The sequence below is a fragment of the Micropterus salmoides genome, unplaced genomic scaffold (genome assembly GCF_014851395.1).
Source record: "Micropterus salmoides isolate LMB-PRFRI ecotype aquatic unplaced genomic scaffold, ASM1485139v1 Ms_hic_scaffold_12, whole genome shotgun sequence".
Lineage (NCBI taxonomy): Eukaryota > Metazoa > Chordata > Actinopteri > Centrarchiformes > Centrarchidae > Micropterus > Micropterus salmoides.
The window spans coordinates 3,262,179-3,284,154 of NW_024040263.1; the positions used below are offsets into that span (position 1 = coordinate 3,262,179).

The 21,976-nt window shown below is 39.9% G+C and overlaps 1 protein-coding gene across 1 annotated transcript in view; it reads left to right on the forward strand.

The window, feature by feature from the left end:
* The window catches only part of LOC119898689 (protein ELFN1-like), a 44,369-nt gene that overhangs the window by 483 nt on the left and 21,910 nt on the right, over nucleotides 1-21,976 (forward strand). The window lies entirely within an intron of this gene.

The following is a 21,976-nucleotide window of genomic DNA, read 5'->3' on the forward strand; positions in this document are numbered from 1 at the left end:
GGTTTAAGGGTTGCAGCCACCCAAGGACGACAGGATTTGTAACAGAAAAAGAATGATGCTCAATGTACACACAGCTTAAAGCTTTAATAATGCTACCATTTACCATGTTTACCTTATTGAACATTACATTATGATGACAGTATGTATATTTTGGAACATCCCAAGATCTGTTTTTACCCCAATATTGTCTCACATAAGCATCACATTAGCGTAGCAGTAAGAAATGCAGTTCATCACATGACGCAGGGAGGAGCACAGAGAACAGCACAGAGAACATTAGCAGCTGGTTAGCAGTTGTAATTGGTTGGTCAGGTGGATGTGTTTTTTCTTTAAATTACTGAAGTAATTCTCTCAAATTTATATTGTTAAGTTGTGAGTTGCACACATTCACACCTGGAAGCTGTCCAGTACAACGACAATCTGTTGCTCACTGAGCAGTGTGGATCAGTGTTTAAGGCAGGTTAAGGGCCTTGCTCAACAGCATCTCAGTAGATTTATCCTGACAGTCAAGGCACAGAGCTACAGCTATTACTGAGGACACTGAAGTCTAGTCAAGTCAATTTTCTTTACACAGCCCAATATCACAAATTATTCTCAGGTTGCTTTATAATCTATACAGCACACAACACCCTCTATTAATAGACCATCTGACCACCTAGACCCTCTCTCCTCTTCAGAGTAGTCACATTCTACACACCATGGAGAAGGCTTTGAAAGAGCCTTTATCTAGTAATTTGTGCTATGATAAAAGCAGCTAGGATCAATATGTTTATATTAACAATGGGCAACATGATTTGTATGTGAAAGAGGTCACTCACAGTCAGTGATTTGTTCATTTTTAAATGGGGGGATGGTCCCATGACTACACATTGCTACTTGTCACTTTGATCATACAAAACAGTATAGAATTCAGTATTTATAGTACTGTTTAGATAATATTATAGATCCAAGACGAAACTGACAGAAGGGCGAGACTGAGAGAAAAATAACGCAACAAATCTGTCAATACTCAGCCCAGTTAGGCTACTGATATTTCAGAGCCATGATTGTGGCCATGGAGTCTAACTTGCAAAAAACTCAGTCAGATAATGTATCAATGAGTCAGGCAGACTAGAGCATCATATTCAACTTAACAACCCCTCTGTCGCTGCAGTCTCTCTGCTACTGGGGGCTGGAGAGGGGGCAGGTTAACAAAGGGGACTCATTTAATTCATTTTGCTAACAAGGGGCAATGGAATTCCCCCTCATTTCACCTACTGCTTGTAGCGATGAATTTACAGAGAATTATCTCCTGACACTGTAAGGGTTTTTTTTTTGGTTTTACAGGCTGCTGTCTTCAGTGAGAAACGTACTTGGCCTGGTATGACCAGTAGCTTATGGTGGCTAATGTTAGCTAATTTTAGCCAACTTCTCATAGATATCGCAACTGTCATTTATCTACTTGTATTACTGTTACGTTACATTTTGCATTAACCATTACCCACTTAAAGCCACAGTGACCGGTGTTCAGGTATATGTACAGAGTAATTTTAAAAGGTGATGTCATAACTTGTTTCTACTGTGGCCAAAACTTCCATGTGGCCAAAATATGTTTATTGTTGGCTTAACATCTCAACCTCATGAGAGAAAGATTTTCTCTGCATTTTGTTAATAAATAAAGGATTCACATTATCCAAATTACACCCCTGAAACCTGCCTTGCTCCATTCTATCACAGCTGTGCACAAATAAATATACTTGAAACTAAATTAACAGCCGGAGATTTTGCAGATCTTGTTACAATGACAAGAAAATCTCTTCAGCTGCACGTTGGATATTAAATTGCAATCATGGTCATACTGTGAGATGGCTTCAGTCAAACCTGGAGTTATCACAGAGACCATTGACGTTCATGTGCAGCTGTAAAATCATGGTCTTCATCATTGAGGGGAGGGACAAGATAAAGACTGAGAGTACATTATCATTATCATCAGTTTCATCGCTTATATTGTCACTGTGACCTTCATCATTCATCAGTTTAATCATAATCATCATTATTTCAATCTCCACAACTGTGCGCTCCATTGTTGCTCCGTCCATCCCTCCATTAGTCCCGTCTTCTCTCTGCCAAACAGCGCCTGTGATCTTCGAGTCACATGTGGCCTCCTGCCCTCGTCTGTCAGCATTTACACACCAAATGACGTCTGACAAGGATTCAAGACTTTTCTATTTCCATCCCTAATGCATGTGAATGACCTGTTTGTGAATGTCTGTCTGCGTATGTGCATGTGTGTGAGGTTGTGTGAGAGGATGTGTATGTGTGAGGGAGTGCGTAATGAGGTGATTTTTATTCGTCCTCCTTGTTCTGTCAAGACCACAGATTCAATTTGTGTGTTTAGATAGAAAGACAGTGTGTATCTGTGTGTGAGAGAGAGAGCGAGAAATTCCTGCCAAAGGATCCTCATCTTTGAGCCCAGAATCAGAGATGGATGCAGAGATGAATGCTATTTTTGCTATATTGTTTACCTCTGTGTGTATGGGAAAGGAGATGGAGAGCTCAGATTTAACAACTTGGCACAAGCTTGCGTGTGTGAGAAATGAGAAGAAAAGAGATACAGTAGATGGAGGAAAAGGGGTCAGGAGAGAGTAAGAGGGGTGGTTGGGTGTGAACAAGCGTGTGTGGCGAGACGAGTGATTTTGGGGAAGGTGGAATTTCAAATTACTAGAGGGCAGATATATCTGACAGGAAAGACAAGTGCTGCTCCGTGCATCTTGTGATGCCCAGCGGGCGGATGAATAAATGATACATACGCACAAAAACAATGCATATGCCCCTTTAGACTCAGAAATTGGTATTTAATAAAAGATGTCATGGTAGACGCACACATTTTTTCATCAGTGTGTACAGACAGCTATAAGATATGGAAATTGGACTTAAATCACAAAACACAGATAGTCTGCCGATCCGAAAAGGGTCAGGGGGAGAGAAAATGTAAAGGGATACATCAAAAATTGGGCACAGTGGACAACATCTAGATGCTAGATGTTAACATTTACATACACTTATTAGGCCTATGCATTGACAGTATTTGTTCTTAGTTATGTAAAAACACTATTAAAACAGATGTAAAAGCAAATTATTCCGAAGCTGTGCCATTTTAATCGTGAACATTACAAGATCTGATTTGATTCATGCTGGTAGAACACGAGATGCAAACAACTCTGGGACTCGCTAATCAAAGTATTGCCATGCCGTGCTACCAGAGGTCAAAAACTCCTCAGTGTCCTTTTAATCTGTTCACAAAGTTGAGTCACAAGGGCTCAGTAGTAGTAGGGAGTTTCACACATTGTCACTTCTACAAGCATGCTTCTTATTCCAGCAGGAGTAAATATCTTTCCACATTGTCAGTCCAAACGTGCAGTAAAACACACATCAGATCATAAATTATACCTGCTCCTGAATGATCAATCACAAGGCTGTTATAACTCGCAGTATGTAATGGTGCGTAATGATACAATGGCTGCCGCGGGGCTGTTAGTGTATGCTGACTATGCAAGCCTGAGGACAGAGCTCGTCTTGTTTTCTGGCATATGACGATGATTTAAGTTTATGCTCAGAGCAGGTTCAGTAGATGTGTGTCATTGTTCATTTATGGTGGAGACTATGAACTCTGCATAGCTTGATCTCATTCATTTTTAGCTCATATAAATAAAGAAAAACAAAAACCAAGAAGTAAAAATAGGGTTTATAAAAAAAAATAAAATACTGAAAGATCTGAGTAAAAATCTAATTGTGTACATAGTTTACTACAAACCATAATGAATGGCAGCAGAAAACAAAAACAATATTTTGATGTACGGCTAAATATAATTCAGATCAGTTCAAGTGAGTCTAGAGGGAAAATAATATTTTACTGTGAAAATTGGTAAAAACATTTTACAAAGGCAAGGTTTCAGGAACCTCGGGAATGCATGTTTTTAGTTTTGAGCATACACAACTTTTCTTGTCTCAAATCATCTATTTCATGCATCTGACCCCTGGAATTTCTTATAGAATCACGTTGAGTTGATACAGAAGGAGAAGAAGTGTGCACAGCCTGATATGATATCATTAAAGTTATCCAACATCTCAGGATGGGTGTAGGCTCCAATAAATTAGATGAGTCGGAGAAGCTCACAGGGCAGATCCATCTTGGTTTATTGATAAAGCGCAGCGGCAGCAGCAGACACATTTCAGCACTACAGGTGCTACGTGTGCCATCTGGAAACATCGATAGATTTTAGTCAAATAAGTAGTAAAGATAGTTTCTATTTTCCTTATTTAATTTTTTTGTTAAAATTAAGAGCACATTTTCCCATAAATATGTTGATTTCTGTCTTCCTGCCTCTCTGGCATATATCTGCATACATTTATTGTGTCTTTGGATTTTCCACAGGAGATAAAGATGTTGGAATTTATTTCCCTACATTTTCATTCCCTCCACATTACACACAGTAATAAATCTGTTTATCTGCACTGCACAAATCTCCATGTTATCATAAATGCTTTATTATTTGAAAACAATAAAAAAAATGTATCTCCCAGTTTAGTGAGTTTCATCCAGTTTCCAATACAAATTGTTTGAAAAATTATTTACAGTCAAGTTTTACAATACGTGACTTTTGTTCTTGCGCAGTAGTTTGCCTTCGTCTGTCTTAAAAGTTGACTCATACAGAAAGCTGGCTCACGGCACTAGCAGGTTGTTTTTCAGTCATTTTAAGAAAACAAGACACACGCTCTACAGTTCAGTAACGGTCAAAAATGTGTCCAAAAAGATGCTGGTAAATCTGAGGATGAACTCGACTAAACAAACAAATAAACAGTGCAGCTCTTGAAGACAAAGGGCTGAAATTGTCCAAAATGTACAAAAGAGCAAATGTCACACACGCATGTGTAGAGGAGCAGAGTTTTGACTGAATGCATAAAAAGGTCAGGTATTTTCTCCTGTTTTGAACCCACCTGTCGTGGTCGAAATCGGTCATTTATTGTTTCATGAGCAGGCTTTTTATCAAAACAGTTGTATATTATCAGATCATGCGTTTGGTTGTGTGTGTGTGCCTATCTGTCTACTGCTAATCTTGAATACTACAGAACCCATTAGCATCATAATCTTTTTGCACATATGTATGCTCAAGGTCCTCTCATGGCTGCAGTGATTCACAATTTTTGAATTTCTTTTATCTATTTTACTGACTGCTCTGTTTCAATGTGCTATTTCAACGAGCAGCCATTGACTGCTGATTCCTCATTCCTCTTAACCAGCCTGTAGATAAGTACGTTAGTTAAGTCAGTTAAGTTACGTACAAACTTAAGTTAAATACCTTACTTGAAATATCTTAACGTACCTAAGTTCAAACAAGTCATTGTCGCCTGGGTGGAAGTCCTGTGTTTGTTTGACCCATCCATCCACCCCAACCTTGTCCCTAGATGGACTGTCGTTCTTTATACTACATCACCTGACATTTTTTTCCCTCTGTGACATTCATGCGTAAAAATTACATGGTGTCTCTGCACAATTTAAGTCAGTACATGACTAAATGGAGTGAAATGACACGTGAAAAGCCAAAAAAGGCGTTGTGATAACACACAAAATGACTTAAGACGTTGTCGTGTTATTCATTCGAGATTTGGTGATACCAGGCCGGGCAGAGATCTGCACTCTATTGAGTGCACTCTTCTAGTGTTAAAATGCTAAGCTTAGCGAAAGCAATAGCACATGCATCTGAGGAAAAAATGTCCCGAGAAGATCCTGTCAGCATCTTTGTGGTTCATTTGTCTCCACAGCGTGGGGGTGACAAGTGTAGAAAGAGAGACAGAGAGAAATCGACGCAGAGCCCACTGACAGTTGTAAGAAGATCAAAATCAGTCATATAACTTGTCTTCGCTTTAAAAGAGGCCCACACATCCACGTCGCAAGTGCACAGGCGCCTCAGAGATGTGACAGACTATCGTCTAGCAACAAGACACGCGAGGAAACCAAAACCGAAAACAAACAAAACGAATCACAATGTATCAGGAGGTGCATTTCGTATGCAGAGGAACTACCAGGAACGAGAGGGACAGAGCATAACAGATGGAGGTGCATGTGTGTGTCTGTATGCATGTCTGTATGAGGGGAGGAGACTGGGATAACTTGAGACAAAAGTGGTTCTTATCTTCTGAGTTCTGCAAACAAGGAAAAACCAATGAACAAATCATCTAAACTGAATGATAAACAGAGCAGCAGCTGGAAAGTTTCTGTCTTAGGGTTTACCTTTCATACACACTCACTAAAAAAAGTTATGGTTTATTTTTAATTAAAATCAGATTTCCAAGGGCATGCTTTGGGGCAACAAAGATTAGTCTCAAATAGCCGATTACCTAATGGAAATTAGCATGTATATATGTTTGCTAAAATCTGTTTGTGTGTCTTGTCCTAAAGCATCTAATTTGAATTCTTCAAATGTGAAATTTGCAAGGTGGGACTCTCACAGACAGATGTCTCTTGGGATTATGCAAAATGGTCGAAACCTTGCTGTAAATGTGCAGCTCAGATCTTTTCCACCCAGCACCTAAAACCGTCTGAAATCTTCCCTGGTACATTATTTTGATGAGGAAAAATGACTAATAGAATAATCCCTCATTGTCGCTTTAGAACCAGACTCTAAGCTCGTCACAAATCCAAAACAATACCCGTCTGAGGCAGAAGAAAATCAAAAGGAAGCTGTGCAGATGTTGTGGAGGGGAAGCCAGGTGAGTTGCAGTGAAAGAAAGAAGTCATTTTATGTACATTGTTTGTGCGATAGCAGGCATGAATGTGAGGTGCTTCAGTTGTTATAACTTCGTAAAAGTGCTCCAAAATGTTTTACAATATGAATATTCATCTGGGAATGCTGTGTTCTGATTCAGACAAATAATTCTGATTTAAAACCTCTCTTATGTATACTGTACATTTGAACACATGGTAGAAAAGGTATTCAGATCTTTACTTAAAGCAGCTATAATCAATATGTTTAAATAAACAATGGAATGTGTAAAGTGAAAGGTGTCGCTCGTAATGACAGAGTTACTCGTGACTCTGCAGTTTACATCTTGCTGCTCTCAATGCGTTTTCTCCAAATGAATGCTAATGTAGTCTGCTGGATGTGTAAATAGGCAACTGAATGCTAACAACTTTTCCATGTCAACTTTATGAGGTGAATTTATGTCAATTTTCAATCATAGATTGTTTCTTCTGCCTTTAAGTGGCCAAAGGTAACTACCACAGTGTAAAAATACTTACTCTGATAAATGTACAAAGGTATTATGGCATACTTATTAGCAAGCAGTTGTGTATTTATATATTCATCAGTTACTGAGAAACATTAGCAGTCATGTTTTGACCACCTGGTAGTTGTAAGTCCAATATTCTTTCTCTTTAAGATCTGTTTTTGGTCTCTACCCACTACTGATTGAAAAAGCTGTCTCTTTAGCTGCTAAATGCTTCACTTTGTGCACAAGCTAGTCGCTAACTCTGCTGTCTGGTGCTGAGCAGGTAGTACAATGGTCTTTTTTAATTAAAAACAGCTGCCCAGCGCAGGAAAATGACATGAGAGCAGAGAGAGTTAACCGAAACAGTAAAGTTGCCAACCAGAAAACTAAACAATGAGCTGACACTCCCTGTAAAGCTTCAAAAAGCCCAGGGGAGCTGCAGATTCAGGTGAACCCCTTTCGCATTGTCATTTTATACATTGTTAGTGTAAAATATTTGTTCTAGCCATGCTGCTTATGCAGCAGAATGGTTTGTGTCAGTGTTTTCACTTTGATGTCGTGGGTGAAGCTAATTCACTACTATAATGTTGTTTAGTTTAATATATTCCTCTTTATATGTAAAATCTTCTTCAAGTAGAGTTATACAGTAGCACAACATGAATATCCTCAAGTAAAGCCACTTAATGACCTCAAATTTGCACCTGGTTAAGTTACATCACTGCATTTGAATTGGAGCATATTGTTGTGTTAGTAATAGCTTCATGTTCAAACATACAAATGTCCTTTGCTGCTATAGGAACAGGCTGGTCCACTGGTACATCACGTGTGTGTGTGTAGTTCTGAGATGTGATCTGGGAAAATTGAAAAGGACAGATTTATAATACTCAGAGGGAGAGTCTTTGTAAGGATCTGTATTACAGCGTATCGCATGTTTTCAGAAAAATGTCACTTCAAAGATAAGAGCATCAAATGTAGTGGATTTTCCTGCTGTTCTAGAAGTGTTAAAGTCACAATTTTCAAGCATGTCAGAGCTGGATTATGAAAAAATATCAACAAAATGCATGCTGACTTCTATCAGGGACATTTGTGAATGAAATAAATCTGTTTTTGTTTGAAATGTGGCCAAAAAACATTGATAAAGAACATGAATCAATAAGAAGAAATGTGACTTGATAGAGACGATTACATTTATGTTTTATCCCTTTATGTCTTGGTTCTAGTTTGATCAGATTTGACATTTGCTAGAATTAATCTCAGGCTCTTTTTGGGGTTTCGACACTCAACAACCTCATATTTTATGGATGTACTTCATCTTCAGCGGGCGTGTAAAAACAGTAGCAGGCATTTCAATGCATCTGAGTGGTGTTGAATAGCCCTTTTTAATACATGCATGTTCGCCAAGTATTCATTTGCTGAAACACAATACAGAGAATATGAGGAGGTTGGCATAACAAAGAAGGAAGCTGTGATAAAATATGACGGTGGTCAAACAGATTATTAGCAGCTTGTTGTGTCTGAGTGGAACTGTAACCGTGGAAATGAAGCTTTGATGCAAGACCTCCAGCTCCCTCAGAGATGTCAATCAAACTGTGTCATGCTGGTGGAGTAAGCAATTCTTCACAGAGTATTTACACACGAGAGTGAGAAATTATTTCTACGCTATTTTAAATGTATATCTGGCTCGCAGTCAACAGTGGTGTTGTGTGAGGTCAGGGCTCCTTACAGGCCAGTGAAGTTCTTCCACATTAAACTGGGAAAACACTTTCATACTAAGGGTCTTTCACACCTAAACAAGACAATAGGTTGCCAATAACAAAAATGATCCATATCAGGGCTTGGCAACCTTTATTATCCAAAGAGCCACTTTTGGTCAAAAAGAAAAAAAAAAAATACCTGGAGCCTCAAAAAATATTTTTTCCCTTTAACTACAGGCACCACAGATTATTAGTCTAAAGTACCATTATTCATATATTTTACCACAAGATGGATGCAGTAGACTTATAGGTACGTATGGGTTGGTTATTTTAGGCAACCACAACAACTTGGTTAAGGTCATGGAAATATTGTCTTCATGGTTAACAGAAACCAATTATATTGTATTATATATTGTAGACACGACTCAACACGACTTGGGTCTCTAGTGTTGTCTGTGAAGGTTCTCAGTCATCCAGGTCATAATTATCCAAAGAAGGTTAAAGTCAAGGGCTACCGGACTTTGGTTGAAGATACTAGAAGACGTTTCGTCCCTCATCCGAGAGACTTCTTTAGTTCTGACTGACTAGTAGGGAAACTCTACTATTTAACCTCTGTAGGGTCGTTTGCCAGGATCGTCAATACCGCTGGTTCGTTAGTGCTCCTGGCTGCTGAACGACAGTCGTTATGGTCGTTAGAACCACCGGAGGCGAAGTCTGATTGACTATTGTTGGCATCTTCACCTGATGATAAATCTCTATGGGTTTGATATTGATACCAGACTTCCTGGATTTTATTTTATCTTCTCACCAGTACCTATAGAATGATACTTACACCAATACAGCCCCTTGTGTTTTTTATAAACACAGCTGTTTTTAACATTTAAAGCAACCGTTGCTGGCTGTTTTCAGTGAAGGACAGTGTCGTTCCATGTGTGATAGAGATGCCAAGAATCTTTACTAGTTCTCATCTCCTTCACAATCTCTCCTTCCCTTCCATCACAAAACTTGCCATTCTGTTTCTCTTCCACTCCCCTTCCTCTTCTGTAACTGCATTTGTATGAGAGAGTTTATGTGTGCATACGAGATGTAAAAGCACATTTATCACATTGTGCTAGCTGGGGCTTACTGCCTTCCTTTCCAACTCATGTGTGAATGTGTGTACTCATGCTGGAGGGTTGTGCCCGAGTTTGCTTGCGCGAAGGCATTTTGTTTACACAAAATTATGTTTTATGTATGTAATGCATGGAAGCATTACAGCTGTAATGCATATCTTACCAAATCAACAAGCCATGCATTAAAACTGTGTGTGTGTGTGTGCTGGTGTTGTCAGTTAAGTGAAGCAGTGTCCTTAGGTTAACAGATTTTGAGGTTTAGACAAACGGGTTACTGAGTCTCGCCTTTGTTACACACACTGCATGCACACGCACACACAAACTCTCAGGCAGTGCAGGGTCATTCCAGTCACCACTTGAGTCACAGTCGCTATAAAGTGACCTTGGCGAGGTTTCTGTAGGCTTGCACAGAGCCAGATGAAGCTCCGGCATGATGAGGTGTTGACCTCCTGCCTGGTGGGTAACCGCTTTGTGTCATGTCACAGAGCAGCTTTCCCACACACGATCACAATGCAAGCTTGGAAGTGGATACACAGTTTTTTTTTGTCTCCATTAAATGAAAATAATGAGGCTGCTGGTTCCCATGATTCCTGACTGGCCAGGTCTCCCTGCACTCACGGCCAATCAAGTGGTGGCCACCCGCTCATTACAGCTTAAGCAGGCATGCACGCATTGATGTACACACACACACACACAGTCTGACTTTACCTAATGCTGATTTAGCAGCACATACCATCTGTCTAGAATGATTAACCTTTCCATCAATCACTAGTTTCTCCATTATCCAGACACACATTTACAAAGCTGGCACACGCCGGCTCTCACGTGAAATGAATGAGAGCACCTACCTACACATTAATATAAAGATGATATAAGAATTTTGATCACTGATACAAATTTAAGGCCCCGGACATCTTTTTTTTCAATGAGCCCATACTTGACAGAGTATTAATCAGAACAACACTGGTTATTCTAATGGAGAGATTTCTATTGTGCTTTGTCCACTCGTGTTCACACTGCATTGAAGTGGAAGGGGTTCTGTTGGAAACACACCAATTAAAATTTAACAACAGAAGACTTAAGGTGCGTCCAGCAACATTTGTGTTCTGTGTAATGAATGGGCAGCAGCAGAATGAAACTCTGCTGGTGCGGCTACTGGCTACATCTGATACAAGCAACAGGTTACTACTGTTCACTTAACAATCCCAATTAAAGGCTTGTATTTTACTTACACTGTCGTCTAATTCCTTTTGTTTTACATCTTAACTACAGTGGTTGTGTGTTGTGCTCTGAGCGCTGTGTCCAAAATCACTCTCTTTTTAACATATAGGGCCCGATTTAAAGAGTACTAAATTGCGTGTGCATTCTAAAATTTTGCACATGCAATATTTAGTAGGCTACCTGTTGGGTGATTTACTAAGAATTACTGCGTAGATGACAACAGGAGCAAACACAATGTTGGTGGCAGTATTTCAATGAGGGTTTTACGTGTTTTAATGGTTTCTGCCATGGAGAGTTGGGAGGGAAAGCAGCCACCGTGTGAAAACCTTGGTTTGTTTAATTCAGTGCAACCTGAGTATGTGGAAATTGTATGTACCTGCCCATCCTGCCTGAGATTGCACTAAGTATCATACTTGGGACAGCACACCTGAAAAACTCCTTTGGGAAACCCCATCAGAAACAGATAAAGTATGCTGGAACGACCCAGACGCCAGGAAATGCCAGCAGATCGTGCTTCATCCAGCTAGAGGGAACAATCACCCAAGAAACCCCACCATGCAAATTGTTGGTAATAATGCAAAATGATTATGATGATAAAGTTTTCAAAATCTCACTATTGAGTGTATATTAAAAAGGAAGTAGTGAATGAGGGAATGATATTGGGCGCAACCACATCAGCTGTCTTCATCAGCTGATTGTGTTGGCTCAGTTGTCAGGGAGATGGATCCATTGATGTGTGAGCTCAGTAGCTGAAAGTGAAAATTCATTCTTGACCTTGTAAATAGTAGTTGTCTTCATAAGTGGAAGATAATGAGAAGTCCCAAAGGTGTTTCAGATGTAATCATAAGAGCTCACATGTCAACTGTTTGATCTCCACAACTGAGAAAACTGTGATATGATTGAATGCTCCAGAAAAAGCTAGTAAATGGACCTTGAGTTGTTGTTTTGTCAAAGATGTGTGTTCACTGTTGATAAAGACGTGTTTAGTTCAGGGTACTGTGGTCTCTGTAGTTGCTATGGTCACGTAGCAATTTGGAAAAAGTTTTAAGCGTCATCATCTCGGGTGGCAGAAGCTAACATTGTAGCCGTGTGTAGCTGGAGAGAGCAACAGCCACCCCCTCTCTCTATCTGCAGTGTTTACATTAGAAACAATAGAGGTAGCAGCAATTGTTTGTTGTGTGAAAGCACCTTTGGAATCTGGATTGGGTTGATGTTGGTGGGGAGACGCCACCTTCAATCAAAAGTCACAGCTATACTTAACTGAAGCTTATGTAGTCACTAATATTTATTTAGTAAAGAAATATATAACATTTATAAATGTGTTTTCAGGTGCTTTACATTGTGAAATTAATTTATTTCTCATTTATTCACTCCGCCAGTCAGCACTCACTCTTTTATTCTCAGATGTGTTCAGATTAAATTATGCTCTTGAAGGTCCTTTCGATGTTTATTAAAAGTGTGTATGTTTGTGTATTCACTGTATGTTTACTTTTTGTGCATTTTCTGCTGACACACAACTGTATTTGCACACATGAGCAACTACAAAGGTATATAAATGTTTCAAGGCTAGCCCGATTACTCTGTGTGTGTGTGTGTGTGTGTGTGTGTGTGTGTGTGTGTGTGTGTGTGTGTGTGTGTGTGTGTGTGGAGAGTCATGTCACTATGAGGACAAAAGTTTAGGTCCCCACTGGTAGAGACTGCTGTTGAGGATTAAGACGTGGTTTTAAGTTCAGGTTATAATTGGGTTAGGGGGCTAGAGAATGCATTATGTCAATGACATGTCCCCACCAGGATTGGGGAACAAACATGTGTGTGTGTGTTGTGTGTGTGAGAGAGAGAGAGAGAGAGAGAGAGAGAGAGATCACATGGTTCATTGTCCTGTTGTGTCATTGAGACTGTAGGTGCCCTGCAGCTACTGTTTGGGAATGTCATCTGAGGTGCAGATTAGGGAACAATCTACTATTAGATTTTTGAGGAAGAAGACGAGTAAATGATTACATTGTTAAAGAAGATTTTTATGTAAAGCTACGGGCCTTTTATAAGCCTAAATCACAAAATAGAGCTGCATTTGAGAAAAACTCCAACCTAAATGAGATCCAGAGGACCTGCTTCACCAAAGGATTGTTATTTTGGTATCTGTAGGAAACTTATCTAGTGTTCTCCTGCCCACAGACCGCATCAAAGCTTCAGAGCTTCAAAGCTTCAAAGTCAAATAGCAAAAGAATTTGTGCTATCAATGCAGTTGAGATTTTTACATAATATCTCAATGATTTATGTTCTCCCCGTGATCTTTTCTTTTTCTTCTTTAAGTGTCAATCCTTAAGATCCTGATTGATTTAACAACACCTGGGTACTGGTGGTAACAGCAAATGTGTTTTAACAACCTTTTAATAAAGAAGTCTTGCAGTAATTGGCATTTTTCCATCATTCTGTGAGCAACCGTGATCTGCTTTTCATACTGCAGACCTCGCTGAGAGGTTGCAGGTATGTAGCTTGTCGCCTGCAGCTCTTCATCGAACAGCACACTGTGGCTACTCCTTCTTGTACCATTAGTCCTGGCGATATTTCAAACTGATCCTCTGTCAAAAAAATGCAGAAAATGACCATTGCAATATAGGTCAATTTGTTGTGTTTGCCAGTTAAATCCTTTTAATGTGAAGCTGCAGAAGTAGGAAATGTTCAGTTTGTAACTTGGCCATAGATAGTGACTTAACTTACATGTATAAAAACCTTTGAGATTGCCACTTTAAGTTAAATATCACCTAAAGACTTCCTATCAAGCCAGGCACAACATTTTCTCTTACAGAGATGAGTCAGACTCCATCAAGTTAAAGGTGGACTTTACTGTTTGGCAAGTACAGCCACATGCAGTTTACTGGCATTATGTTACATGATCACTTGGTATTAAAGCCATCCAAATTGCCAGTGTGCAAAATTGCCAACTGCAACTTTAGACCTCACACTAGAAACTACAGATATAATGGCAGTGAAGCCGAGAGCTGCTGTCATTTCATTCAGTGGCCTGGCCCCAGCTCCGGGGTGAAACTGTAGGAGGTGCTTTATAACAAAAATAGGTCCTGATGAAATGTTAAGATAGATCATTCAAGTCAGATCACCAATTTGACAAATGTTGCACAGACCAGACTGAGTCTGCAATATTACTGACAAAAAACAAAGGAAGCCCAGTTCTATGCTTGTGTGGTGCAACCTTCCTCGACATTTATATTTATCTACACAAATCCTCTGCTCTGACGCAGAGAAAGTTTTAACGTCACAAGTAATTCTTTAAAACAGTGTTTGTCAAAGCACCTTAAAAATCTTCCCTGGCATAGCAACTGCTAATACAGTGGCTAATGTCAACCTATGATGTCAACACATTGCTGCTTTTACTGCATGTCTACACAGGAGGCATTTCAGCTGCATCGTCTGTCAAACGCGTCTGATAGAACAGATCCGCTTCTATTTCAGTCAATCCAGATGTCTACACAAGCCATGTAACGGCTTGTATTTTCTGTGCACTATTTATGCATAAACACGCGCCAAAGCGTATTTTTCTGCTTCACGTCTATTTTCTTCCCATTTTATATCTTAACTACAGTGATTGTGTGTTGGGCTCTGAGCGTTGTCAAGACTTGGGTAACATGCACTCAATACTGTGCTTGAACACAGATAGACGACTGAAGCAGATACTGAAACTAATGAGACACAAAAGAAGTGCTTGTATTAAAATGAAATTTCAGTGGTCCCTAACCTGGGGGTCGCAGCCGCTCCAAGAGGTCTCTAGATAAATCAATTTTCTAATCTAAGCCTTTTGTCTTAAAATACTGGATAGTTTTAGGCCTTGAGCAGTTACTCAGGTCAAACAATCTGAGGTTAGAAGTAAAAATATATATATCATACTTAAATGAAAATTCTAACACCGAATGTGCAGGCTGTGTGTATGCACGGCCTCTTGTAGCCAAGCCAAATACAAGACATCTAGAAATTGGTGTCTCAGTACTATGCCTTCTTCTGATGTTTTTTTGTTGTTGAAACAAATGTGCAACAACATGATAATATTACATATTGTTTAATTAGTAACTGGCCTTCATTTAAGTTCCACTCGTCCATCTTTTTGCCTCTGTCTGGCTTCTTCAGTTTACAAAATAACACCATGACAGAGACCAAAAACTACGGTGGCTCCCAGGGCTCAGTGAGGAATATTTTTTTGAGGACTATGAATGTTTTTTTAAGGACTACTTTGCGTTACCTCGCAATACTTTTGCATTCCCTCGCAATACTTTTGCGTTCCCTCGCAATACTTTTGCGTTACCTCGCAATATGTTTTGCGTTTCCTCGCAATACCTTGCCGTAGCAGCATGAACATTTAGCCTATAAGCTAGTGAGTGGACAGTATTGCATAATGTGCTCTTCACTATTAGTCAGGCCCGCAAAAATAAGACGGTAATTTACAGTATGACACTAGACGAGACAGCTGATCTGTATACTGTCAGGGGAGTGAGAATGGCATGCAGGGCTGGAGCATTATAAAGTGCGTAGCCTAATAGTGCAACCCCAAATCTGAAGTATGATCACCTGTATATATATATATATAATATAAGCCAGTAGCGGGAGCAGCCTAATAACAGTCGGCTATGTAAACAGTGTGGAAGTGCCGTAGCAGCATGAACATTTAGCCTATAGGCTAGTGAGTGGATAGGATTGCATAATGTGACATATATAGCCTCCATATTAAGTCTGACATGTAGGAAACAGTGTCCATCCACTTTGACTGTTTAAGCACCAAGCATCACCGTTGTAAACACAGAATCTGCTTCCTCTCATCTCGGCGGAGCCTTGCGCTCTGACAGAACACGGTGTGCCCGCTGCATGCTCCAGGACATTGATGGGGAAGGTCTGTGTAAAGATGTCGGCTTAACAGTCTTCAATTTTCCGGTGTTTGGCAGCATGAGTCCCATCTCCTCCAGACCGGACATTTACCAGGAGCAGCCTTACGTCCAAGCTGGGCCAGCATGGCTCTATCCCGGCTGTCTTCCCTCTCCTCTGGAGCGATCACCCGCCGTGGTGCCTGGTCCTTTTTGATTAAAGCCTACATAAATATGCCTATTGAGCAGTAGCAGGCTACTATATCAACATAGGAAATTCTCCGTTCAAAGTAAAATTCAATAAGCTGGAGTGTTGCGCTGAGAGCAGCTGAGGATATGGCTCGGAAGTAGGCTACCGGAAGAAGTTATTGAGAGGGAACGCAAAACATATTGCGAGGTAAAAAAAAAACACAGTCTGTTCACTTAATATCATCAATTTAGACACTGAATGGACAGTCACACTGATTTTGATATCTAAAATCTCACACAGTCTATGATTAAAGTGTTGAGTATCCATAATGTGCTGCTATGCTGGTAATGTTTGCACAAAATATAAATATGCTATCTGTGGTTGGATGATGTGTGTGTGTGTGTGTGTGTGTGTGTGTGTGTGTGTGTCTGTGACAGAGATTGTACAAATATGAGACAGAAAAAGTTTGTACCATAGTGTTCCATTATTTCCATCATGTATCTCAATTGCTGTTCCCACCATCACAGCAGAGGTTGCCTCTCTATCTGTCAACACAGCAGTAACCTGAATGGCAGGTGAGCAGCACTTCCATTATGTTCCTCCCAAATTCAGTCACCAACTCACTGGTGTCTGTCGCACAGAAACACACATGCGGACAGGCATGCAGAGACACAAACAAAAACATTGTGGCAGAGTTAGGGGTCATATGAATACTTTGAACCATAATGTGTTTATCAGGAAGTAGCATTTTTGGCTGTGTGTATTTGTGGATGTGCTCAGCAGACACACTGATGTTGCTTTTATAACATTTCACAGTTGGCTGCATGTATCAAGACAGGAAGGAAATTAACAGCTTGAGGTGTCTGAGTGATGCTTCTTCAGCTGCTGCTAGCTGTGTGTGTGTGTGTGTGTTTGTGTGTGTGTGTGTGTATGAGAGAGAGAGAGAGAGAGAGAGAGAGAGACAGATACTGTAGGAATAGAGAGAGAGAGATATGCTTTCGTCTGTGAGTTATGGGATGTAGCCTCGGTCATTTGTCTGTTGAAGTTCTAAAGCCAAACTTTGCAGAAGTTTTCAGACAGGCCATAACACGGTCCACCTACCAGAGCACATAAGCTCTGCTTTCTATTACTAAGAAATCTCTCTCTCACTCTCACTAACACTCTCAGTGTAGAGGTCCCATATTTTACTGCATGCTCTGAAGGCAACAGATAACTATAGTAGAGCTGCTTGTTTGTAAAAATTCAGCCCGCTTTTCAGAGAATTCTGGAGACTATTTTACTGGAGGAACATTAGATTGATCCATAGCACACCTGGTTTTGAGTCTTGTGTCTAAACAGATGTGCTCTGAGAGGAATAATTCACCAAAAAAATCTGTCTCCTGAGTATCAAAGTTGCACCGCCTGTAGGCTTAAAAGGTGGCTCTGAAGAGTTTGTAGCTTGCTCCTCTTGGAGATTGGCAGCGTTCGTCTGCTTGGATTCACAGCAGTTAGTGCCTGATTAGAGCAGAATGCAGCACATTAATTAATTTGCGCGCTTGTGAAAATAGGTGGTTCTGTAATCATGGTGATGCAATAACTAGATGTGCTGTCAGTTTCTAACCAGAATGTTAAAGATCCGCTTCATTTAAAAATTTATTTTTCTTTTGTTTATGTCCCCTAAAATGTCAGACCTTGGCTTTACTGAGTTGTATCTGTGCAACCTCCATTACAGAGCAGACTTGTCAGTACAGCGTGCAAGAGTTTGTACTAGCGTGTTGAAAATTTGACAGCAAACATTATAGTTTGCAGTTTTGGGATGTAAACCAGACCCTGGAGCTTCTATCTACTACATAATAACAAGGTGACAGTGGGAACACACTGTAACATCTTAGCAGGTATTAGTGTATGTTTCACAATCACTAACTCTGTGTCAGACACTGTCAGTTAAAAGCTAATAAACAACATAAACAAATAAAAGATACATCTGCTAGTCACTGATTTTGGTGCACAACAGACTCTGAGTTCTGAGGTCTGATGCTTTCATGGCTGCGCTCCAGTGACACTTATGCAAAAGGAGTCGTTTTCTAGCTTTTTTTGCTGTATTTTTCCAAGATATGGTCAAACGCTGTTCCTGGGGCACTTGTAATTATTACAGTCATTTCCCAGAGAGGTTGAAAGGAGAAGTACGATTTATTCACTTTCCAAAACCTAAAACAATTCCAGAAAAATGTAGGCTTTGTTGTTGTTTCTAATGTAATTTTAGTGCTAGCTAAATTCCTACTGAATGTAACGTTATAAAGCCCTTGCTTTTTAATGATTGTAATAGTGAATAGAGACCTACTCAGCTGTGCAGGAACAGTGTTGTCTCAATTGTCAGGCGATGCAGTGTTCACTGTTACTCTGTAATCATTAGGCTTTAGCTTCTATCATTATTTTTTTCACGTCAGTTTGACAGCCTGAATACTAGGTACGCGATTGTCTCCGGTATTCGCAGCTGCCATCAAGGTTCTGATAAACAGGATTTAACTCTTGCGGTGTTACGAAGAAAAAAAAATGCTTCCGTTGGTTTGTTTTTAGCAAAATTTCCGGGTTTTGATTGATGACACCACCGGAAGAACCATAGATACCTCTTCATTTTAAAGTCTCCTTCCTTCCCATTAAAATACTGGCATTGTGAGCACGCCAAAGCTTGTTGGTTATAAAATGGTCCTGTTTTTGCTGAAAATTAGTAAAAAAATTCTTTAAACTGTAATTGACATTTAGTTTAATTGTTAAACTACAAGTGAACAAAATTTCAATGAATTTGAATGACATCCGCAAAATCTGCTTCCATTGACCAAGAATGTAAGAAGCAGCCAGCAGAGCGTGTCATAGCCATGTAGTAGGGTCACACATTTTGCTTTAATTTCAATGGAAAACAAAGGACGAAATAAAGTGACGACTTTCGAATTTCAAGTGACCAGTATCCTGTCATTATGGAACCTACCAACATGGTCTTGGTATAATTTGAAATGATATTTCAAGCTCTACTGGCGACCTGTCCAGGGTGTACCCCGTCTTTCGCCCAATGTCAGCTGGGATTGGCTCCAGCCTCCCGCGACCCTGTACACAGGATAAGTGGTTGACGATGGATGGATGGATGGATTTCAAGCACTTTCTATCTGTACAATTGGTTTTAGCATCTAACCATGTTGACAATTTTGCTTACATGCATATGAATACAACCTTCTGCTTCTTTCTGAGATCACCTTTTCAAAAAATTAGACAATATTTCTCCAGGGAGTGCAGTAATAGACAATGGCAGTGCCAAGCTAAAAGTCAGACAGGTCTGACAGTTTGTCGGACTTAGCAACAGTACTACCTTGTGATTGACAAGTCGCTACCATGGCAGCCTGTCAATCAGGCTAAAGGTGACTCTATCTATCTAAAAAGCTGATCAGAGTCGGCTATTCATTTTTTCCAGTTAATACATTTTGTTTTAAGCCAGTTTTTGGCTAGACAAAATTAACATCCCTGCGATGGACTGGTGACCTGTCCAGGGTGTACCCCGCCTTTCGCCCAATGTAAGCTGGGATTGGCTCCAACCCCCCGCAACCCTGTACGCAGGATAAGCGGTTGACGATGGATGGATGGATGGAAAAAATTAAAATACTGGTTAAAATCACAGTAAATCTGAATTACAGATGCGCCTTGTTAACCAAGCTAGTTACCACCACTGTCTCTTCCAAATGTCGTCACGTCCAGTGCCTGGTTGCAAAAAATCTAATTCAAGGCTTCAAAACGGTAGTCCAGAAACTAATACTCCAAGACAACTTCCAAGAGGTCACACAGCAAATTAACATTAAAGCTCAATGCATGTCATTTGTATGTAGCTTTCAACAAACCTTTGAAGCACTTCAGGCAGCAAGTATTTTTTATAGACATTTAGATTTGGAGCACTCCCATAACAGGTCAAAATGACCAATGTAGCACTAATGCAACACTGATGCTGGACAGACATATAATGGCAGATTTGTATGTTGGATACAGCTGCCTGTGTGTGTCTGTGTTTCCATTCTTGCAGGTGTGTAAAGCCACATCTTTTGGAAATTACTAAGTTACAGTAATGTTAATGTGTGGATATTGGAGACCATTAGTTTTGCATGTGTACAATGTGGTTGCCTGACAAATCCTTTTATATCAGAGTGTGCATGTGTGGGTGTGTGTGTTTATTTGTCTGGGATCACACATAGCTTTCAGACATGTTTATCTTCAACATTAGTGTGTTTCCGAGAGTGTGTATGGATGTGTACTTTGGAGTGTGAAATCCCATTAAGCGTGTTAAAACCCTCTTTGGCCTACTGCCTGCTCAGAGACTACACACACACACATGCACAGTTATCACACCTGTGTATGTGTTTGTTTTTCTGTGCAGGCCTGTGCGTGTGTGTCAGCTTTTGGAGAGGTGCTTTGTCAGGTGATGGTGGTAATTTTCTGATGTACATTTCACACCATCAACAGCGTTGTCTGTCTCACACATGACGCAGATTTTACCTCTTTCTGTTTGTCCCACCAAAATAAATCTAAATAAACTTTTTCAGTGTACCCAGGAAATAAAAAGTCTGTTAGTCTGTTATTGTCTAAAATTGTGTGTTCACAACCTTGGGGTCAAGGGATCGTTAAATGAATTTAAGGGGTTACCAGATAATTATACAGATGAGTAAATAATTATTTTTTGTGAAGTACTATAAATCTTTAAATCTAAACACTTTTTGAAGGCAGGAAAAAACAATAATCCGGAAAGGGAACCCCCCTTTTGAACTGAAAAAAAAAATCTGGATATCAAAATATCATTATGTAGCATGTGGTAGCATTAAGGTTTCCCTTAATTTGAATAAAGGGAACTAGCACAAACCATGAAGGCCCGTAGGTCTCAGGCCAAACACAAAAGCCACAACACAAATACAAATGCCACAACACGATTACAAAAGCCACAACACGATTACAAAAACCACAACACAAATACAAAAACTACAACACGATTACAAAAGCCACAACGGAAATACAAACGCCACAACACGAATACAAAAGCCACAACGGAAATACAAAAAACACAACGGAAATACAAAAGCCACAACACAAATACAAACGCCACAACATGATTACAAAAGCCACAACACAAATACAAAAAGCCACAACACGATTACAAAAGCCACAACACAAATACAAAAAGCCACAACACGATTACAAAAGCCACAACACAAATACAAACGCCACAACACGAATACAAAAGCCACAACACAAATACAAACGCCACAACACGAATACAAAAGCCACAACACAAATACAAACGCCACAACACGAATACAAAAGCCACAACACAAATACAAACGCCACACACAAGATTACAAAAGCCACAACACGAATACAAAAGCCACAACACAAATACAAAAAGCCACAACACGATTACAAAAGCCACAACACAAATACAAAAAGCCACAACACGATTACAAAAGCCACAACACAAATACAAACGCCACAACACAAATACAAACGCCACAACACGATTACAAAAGCCACAACACGATTACAAAAGCCACAACACAAATACAAACGCCACAACACGATTACAAAAGCCACAACACAAATACAAACGCCGCAACACGATTACAAAAGCCACAACACAAA